At 39.6% G+C, this 8,108-nt stretch overlaps 1 long non-coding RNA gene across 1 annotated transcript; it reads right to left on the bottom strand.

Moving 5' to 3' along the window:
- Positions 1–2,347: 2,347 nt before the first annotated feature.
- On the bottom strand, positions 2,348–6,365 carry LOC142179419 (uncharacterized). Its single transcript, XR_012707485.1, has 2 exons — positions 5,805–6,365; positions 2,348–2,563 (listed from the first exon to the last, which is right to left on the bottom strand). It is a non-coding gene; the product is annotated as an uncharacterized LOC142179419 (long non-coding RNA).
- Positions 6,366–8,108: the final 1,743 nt, after the last annotated feature.

Below are 8,108 nucleotides of genomic sequence, written 5' to 3'. Positions count from 1 at the left end.
TGAAACACAAGACAATGTCCGGATTCCAACCCCAAAATAACCCGGACAACAGAAATGACAACAAAATAAACCACCAAAACTCCTCCCCGGCTAGACAAGAAAGGAGTGTCTTTCCAATTACCAAGCTCGATATCAAAATTACTGGGACCTTCACCAATTTCAATATCATTAACTTTAGTCAGCAAGTTTCCAAAAGGATTTCCATACTCCGTGTCACCATGCATCCTCCCCACAAAGTGTGCATCATCATGTGCAGGTAAAGGATTATGTGCCATGTTCTAGGTGTCACTGTCCTAGATCAAAATTATCCCTTCTTGAATCATTCTTTCTATTTCTCTTTTCAAATCCCGACAACTTTCGACATTGTGCCCCTGGGCATTGGAATAGTATTTACACAATTTAGAAGGGTCAAAGCTTCTTGCATACGGGTCCATATGATTCGAAGGAATAGGTGCGATCAGGTCATAATGCTTTAATTTCTCGAACAAGCTTGCATAGGACTCTCCTATCGGTGTAAATTTCTCTTTCAACATTTGTTTACCTCTATACCCTTGGCTTGGATGTGGGTTATGGAGAACCTGAAAATTTTGTGGAGGCTAGTGGAGATTTTGCTGTGCTGGCACTCGCCTTCTGGGGTGACCCAGTGGTTGAACAAATGACTGGACGTTGTTCGGAGGATAATACCGAGGTGGATTATGTGGAGCTCGAGGATAGGTTTGGGGTTGGGGTCGGGGTCGAGGCTGAGCATATTGGTGAGGCGGACCCGTTGGGCGATGTCGTGATCCTGAGACAACTATGGCAACATCATCATATTCCTTCTAACCCGACAAGCTTTCTGTGTCATTCTGAATCACGTGTGTTATGGATTTTAAGGCAGAATAGCTCATGATATTGTTGACTTCAGCCCCTCTTCCACAATTTCTCCCATTTTTACCACATCATTGAGAGGTTTACCAACGGCTGAGATCAAATGGTCGAAGTAAGTAGGCTCCAGGGCTTGAAGAAAGTATTCAACCATCTTATTTCCTTCCATCAGAGGATTGACCCGTGCAGCTTGCTCCCTCCATCGGAATCCATATTCTCTAAAGCTTTCACTAGGCTTCCATTCTACCTTGGTCAGGGATAGGCGATCTGGGACAATGTCTATGTTGTACTGAAAATGTCGAGCAAAGGCCTGAGCCAAATTGTCCCATGTGTACCACCTGCTGGCATCCTGGCGGGTGTACCATTCTAGAGCTGTCCCATTCAGACTATGGCTGAAGTACGACATCAGTAATTCGTCTTTTCCCCCGGCACCTCTCATTTTACTGTAATAACCTCTCAGATGAGCTACATGATCCCCATGTTTGTTATACAAGTCAAACTTGGGCGTCTTGAACCCAGTAGGCAGTTGGACATTAGGGAACAAACACAAATCCTTATAAGCCACACTCACCTGGCTTCTTAACCCTTGCATGTTTCTCAATGATTGCTCCAGGCTCTTTACCTTCCTAAATATCTCCTCTTGCTCCACGTTCTTGGGTGGTTTCTCAGTTTCAACATGAGGCTCAAAGTGGGGAGTGTAGGAGTAAGGATTTGGGACTTTGAAGGTGGGTTCCGAGGCATAGTATTAGGTATTCGGAGCTGGGAATGCGGTTGTTTTGGCTGGTGGAGCATGAAAAGTTTGGGAGGAAGTGCTAGGGTAATTATGGTAAGGGGTAAAGCCCGATGCATGTTGAGGAGAAAGGTCAATGATAATGGATATCTAGGCTTGGGACAACGGTGGAGTGGAGGTATGGTTCTGTATAGTTGGTAGGGAATGAAGGTGGAGGATGCCCCCCGATCCAAGATTGATACATTTCTGCCATCTTCAAATTCAACCTTTGGACCTCTTCTTTCAATTCAGACTCCGACTCCACAAACTCTCTCGACGGGTCAACAACTCCTGTGTTTGTTTCTTTGCTAGCCATAACTATTTGACGCTTTGACTTGGTGTTGTATGGATGACTTTCCACGATGCCAACAAACTAACCACCCTCTGTTATGATAACAATGAAAGTAACAAAGATGAGCAAAACAAAGCTAACATGTTAGCGTTAGGGCATTTATTAGATAGAAATATCACATTGCGTGCAATGTACCTAGTAACAATTAACGGTTCTAGAATGACTTCGAGGGTCACAAGGTCATTTGACATAATCCCAATTTGTTCATTTCAATCTTCTCTTTTCTTTCTTCTCATTTCTCACAACCCACAACGTTTTTTAAAAAAAATGATCTGATCGAACCCTATGTAGGTTGCCTACGTATCATGTCCCTCATGAATCGGATCAAGCGTAGTTCTGAAAAAGTAATGGACAAAATAAACTACAAAACAAAACTCTTTTTGGATTTTTTATTTATAATTTTTTTTTGGTTTTCAGATACATCATAAGAAGTGCAATAACAAAAGACTAGACAAACTCTTAAACAATCTAAAAGACTAAAAAACAGGCTCAAATATAAAAAGTCTCCTCAAGTAGCTCCTAAATGCAATTGTCCTGGGGTATCTGTCATGCTCGAGTCCTGGTACATGGATCCATACCTGAATGAGAAAAATAAAACCGAATAGATCAATGACTCAAGGCACCATGGAATCTCATATTAGACACATGCAAGGCATCATTGGGCTATTTTTGCAAAATGACCTATGTGGCCAAGGATGGCTAGAAGTGTAAACCCAAAAAAGGTGACCTCAAATACATGAAAATACCTCAATAATGCTTATATGGATTCAACTCCCAATAATCATGGCCCAAAATCAATTTGCAGAAATGACCCATTTTGTAAAAACGGTCGATATGGCCAGAAGTGACTAATGATGCAAACTCAATAAGGACGTGCCTTAAAGTAATATGACTCCTAGTTGTGGACTCAAGATCCTAAGACATGGGTAATTAAATCACTTTACGAAAATGATCCCATTTTGCAAGAATGGCCGATATGGCCAAAAGTGGCTAGACATGCAAACTCAACCGGAATGGACTTAAAACTGAGAGGACACCTTGCTGTGGGCTTAGGATACTAAGGCATGGGTTAATAAGCCACTTTGCGAAAATATCCCTATTTTGCAAAAATAGCCGATGTAGCCAAACGTGGCTAGACATGCAAGATTTGGCTAAGACCCCACGAAGCCAAAAACCTAAGACACTAGGAAGACCGGACCTTATGTGGGCTGCCTATGTATCCCACCCCGAAAGACGAAAATCAGGTATGCGTAGTTCGGAAAGATTGGACATAGGAGAAAATGCAACTAATTTGGAAAAATTATATTTTTGAAAATGATAGAAAATGTAAAATCTTTTTGATTTTTTGGAAAATGATGGGAAAGTGCAAAATCTTTTTGGATTTTTTATTTTCATTTTTGTTGGTCTTTTCTTGAAAAAGTTGTGAAAGAAAAATATAACTAGGCCCTACTTGCTTTATTTTCACCCTTCTTTCTCAAACATCGGTCCGCTAAATGACCTTTTTACCCTCAAAGATGCAACATGTATCACATAGGGATGATTGAATGCCTTTTTGGGCCACGGGCCCATTTTGACAAAATCTGGATAGGCTTCCTACAAAGGGACACGATGCGTGGGACCGAGCCCTACTAGGTGTAAATGACATGATGCAAATAAAAATGACCTAAAGGCTGACCTAAGTTTGGGTTTGCTAAAAAGGCAATTCGGGGCGGCACGTGGTCGATGGCGGCTGCTCTAGCTGTCCACCCACTCCACGCTCCCACGCCACCCCCCTAAAGACTCGGGTGACTCAAAAAAGGCCGTGTACGCTCAAACGTACTCCGAAAGACTTGTCGCAAAAAGAAGACTCATGGTTATGCAAATAATGACAATTTATAAAGCAATAACACATAAAGAAAAACGATAAATAAATAACCAACAAAATAAGGAAATAAGACAAACAAACCAGATAAACAAAGCAAATAAAAAAAACACCTCAACCAAATATCCTAAAAACCAACAAGATTAAGTACCAGCTCGAACCTGCAACTCCCCAGCAGAGTCACCACAGATGTCACACCCCCTTTTTTACACCTACTTCACTTAACCCTCTTAAAAATATTAAAAAGATTTGTGAAGTTCAAAAAGGTTTTTAAATAAAAAGTGACAAAATTGTGTTCAAAAGGAAATAACTTAGAGTCGCCACCTAACATTGGTTTTACTGTGCCAGATCACCGTTTAAAAAAAAAATGATTTTCCTTTTAAAATACTTTGGACTCCAAACTAAGTCTGCACCAGAGATTCAGGTAAGGGGGTTCATTTGACTCGGGGAGAAGGTGTTAGGCACTTCCCAAGTCCCGTGAAGGTCACGGTTGCGTACTCAATCTAGTTGACTTTTAAAACATTCAAATTGAGGTAAAATCACAAACAAAGAAAACAAACACAAAAGAGGCTCGAGGTCATCCCCACCTAAATGAAAGAAAATTAAAAGAAGGAAAATTAAAATTCTAAATTATCCTACGCTACTTCTTCTACGATGTTCGTCACGACTTCCAATTACAGAATACTACGGGGCATTCCCCGGTATAAACTATGTACAAATACCTCGGGGCAATCCCCGGATAAATAAACCAAAGGGGGCGACCTCTCACCTCATATAAAAGAAAAGAAAAGGGAATCCTAAAGTTTGCCTACCCGAGTGTGGTCGGCTTACCATACTCCTACCGTTAAAATAATAAAGTAAAACAATTAACATGATAAACTCAGATTTTCCTTCTTAATATCCAACCCCCCACGATCCGTTTCGCACAAGAGAGCGCATGAGCTGTGATCAAACGGAACGAACAAAGAATTAGAAATAAACGTTCCATCAAACGAGCACTGGAAACATTCAAAGAATCTAAATAGGCAAATAACCAAAACTATAAAAACACTAAACAAAACCTAAGTAATGATGACTAAACCAAGCTATTAAAGAAAGTGTTAACAGATATCCAAGCTTATCCATTTTTGCTAGTTTCTCTATCATTTCAGATATTCTAACTCACACCAACTCTAACTTAAGAAATTATGTATTCTTCTCAAATCAATTACGTACTGTTACTTCCTTTTCGAAATCACTCAAGCACACAAACCACTGCCGTCCAAATTAAAATTTAACTTCATATGAAAAATTGGTAGGAGTCTCTAACTAAGGAAGAAGAAAGCTAAGAAATCAAATCCACCGAGTGAAGACGGAATCGAAAAAGTGAATAGTAACTGAAGCTTGCAAACATTAGGCCTAAGACATGTATATTCATATTTTATTAACACACTGCCAAAATTTACTAATTTAACATTAAATTATCACAACTAAAATAAGACAAGAAAATTGTATTTAAAAGCTTCAAGTGGATAGGCTTCATATATGTAGGCAATAGAAAAAAAACTTTTGGAAGTAAATTTTATCACAAGCTGGATTGCCAAAAGGAAAAACTAACTAAAATTTTCGTTGGGAAAATTGTTCCAACACCCGAATTACTCAGACCCTACAACTTGGAATGGAGATAATCGAGTCTACCGATATTAATGATAGATTCCTCTACATCCTAAATTTTGTTTTGGTAATGTGAGGCTAAATAATTCTGACACCTAAAGAATAACTAAAATCAATAATCAGATTATACTACTTAGTTGAAATAAAGCACATGTTAGCTACTGACAAAGTGTTTTGTTTCTTTGAGCACGAAATTTGTTCAAGATCAGAAAGCAATTTAACAAAGGATGACGACCAGACAAACACAAACCCTACAATCCATAGCAAACAAAAAAATAACAAGAAGAGACAGAGCTGAGAGGAACCTGTTGAGCCCAAAAATCCTTTAAGGTTTTGAGAACAATTAGATACAAACTCCAAATTTACGAAATCTGTCCAAGAAAACAGCAACAATTTCGAAACAAAGACCGCGAACCAGTGGTGAAACTCCAATCCGCAACGGAAATCTCCAATTGGACTTAAACTCAAGTGACCTCTATCCTCCAATTTTGAAATGAAGAATCGAAAATCCAAAGAAGCAAGCAGAATGTTTTTCCTTTTTTTTTTTATCGTTTTTGTATATATAATTTTTTTGGGGTGTTGCTCGAAGGTTGTTGATTTCAAATATTAACGTTGTTGGTGAGATTTTGCCCAAGAATTTATCCTTGCAAAGTTCTAGAGGCAACTTCTATATTTTCTCATTGGTTTTGTGATTAAACAATGGAATCAAACTATACACAGGTTGAGAAATTGATTTCCGTTGTGGAGATGAGCGACTATAGTGTTGGAGAATTGGTGGGATGTGGATGGCGCCGCTGCTCTTCCTCTTTTTCCGCAATGAAATAGATCATGAATTAAAGAGGAGGATATCTTAGATATTAGGGTTAGGTTAGTGGGTCGATTGAGCCAAAAATTGGGTTATAAATTTGGCTTTTAATTCTATAATTTTTGCAATTTGGCTAAAAATATTAATTTCTTTTCTAAAATAATACCATAAAAATGTAAAATTAATCCTAATTAACTAAAACAACTATATTATGACATGAAATTATTTTTGATATTTTCAAGGATTATACTAAAAATAAAAATGGGTTAAAATAATATTTTTCTAAAAATACCTAATACCTTAATTAAATTGAGAAAAATGAAACTATTTTTTGTATTTTTCAATCTGTGATAAAAATAAAGTCAAAGAGTCAAAACTAGTTAAAATAACGATATTAGACCTAAACTAAATATTTAAATGCTAAAAAAGGTAAAATCTCTGGGAGGGTAAAAAATTATATGTCTACATTGCCTAGGGGCGTACTGATGATGAGGAACCAACTACAGATCCTGCTGGCTGAGCTTATTCTTGCATCACCTCTCGTCGGACAATCCCTCTTAACGTGGCTCGGATAACCACAAGTATAACAAACACCCAATCCCATACGGCACTACCCGACATGCTGCTTACCACACTAAGCACATCATGGCAAGGGCGGCCTCATCTGACTGGACTCACCACTATACTGAGAACCTGAGGCCTTGAAATTTTGACCAGACCCTGAATATGTGGAACGATCAAATCTTTTACCGCCAAACTGAGGGGGTGCGCTAGCCAATGGTTGGGCTGGATACCTCAGGTAATGTTGTCTCTGACCACCTCGGAACTCACCAAAAGGACCTGAAGACCTCGCTCTCTTATTCTAGGCCCTATCATGCTCACGATCGGCCCTCTGTTTCTGCTTACGCTCCTCTACACCCTGAGCATACGCCTGAATACGAGAAATATCCATGTCTGGCTTAAGTGAGACCGACATACAATCGTTAAGCAAGTGCAACTCTAATCCCTTCACGAACCGATGAACATGATCCTCCATCTTATATACAATAGTGGGATTATACCTAGACAATGAATCAAACTGAAGATTGTATTCCCGAGCACTCATGTTACCTTGCCTAAGGGTCACGAACCTATCAACTCTGGTCCGTCTAAGCTCTGGTGGGAGATAATGACGAAGAAAAGCTTCTGTAAACTCCTTCCATACTGTTGGAGGGGCATTCTCACCTCTAGATAATTCCCAAGACTCGTACCAATTAACTGCAACATCTCGGAGTCTATAGGAAGCTAGTTCAACTGACTCAGTCGCAGTGGCCTTCATTACCCTTAACGTCCTCTGTATTCTATCAATAAATACCTGAGGGTCCTCGTTTGGATCTACCCCAGTAAATACCAGAGGGCCTAAATTTATAAAGTCACAAACCCTCGTACTAACGGACCTATCTACATGACCAATGCCTATTTCCTGACGCTGAGCCTGTGCGGCTACTAATCGGGTTAATAGCTGAACATCATCTCTCATCTCCTGACTTGGTGCATCCAGCTGAGGAGCTAGACGTACAGGGGTGGGCGCTAGAGCTGGTGCCCTTTGGGGCTCTTCTGGAGAGGGCGGCGTATGTGAAGTCTGAGATGGAATCTCACTATGAGACCCTCCCCGAGCCCTGGTAACTTGTGTCATTCGACTAGTAGTCTCACCAGCAACAGACTTTCCCTTTATGGCTATTGTAGTCGTTGGAGGCATCGCTGAAAATATAACATATCGTTAGGAACATAAATTCTTATATCACACGATCTAAGACAAAAAAAA

Source organism: Nicotiana tabacum, chromosome 3, assembly GCF_000715075.1.
Source record: "Nicotiana tabacum cultivar K326 chromosome 3, ASM71507v2, whole genome shotgun sequence".
In the NCBI taxonomy this organism is placed as follows: Eukaryota; Viridiplantae; Streptophyta; class Magnoliopsida; order Solanales; family Solanaceae; genus Nicotiana; species Nicotiana tabacum.
This window is presented reverse-complemented; position numbering and strand designations above follow the sequence as displayed.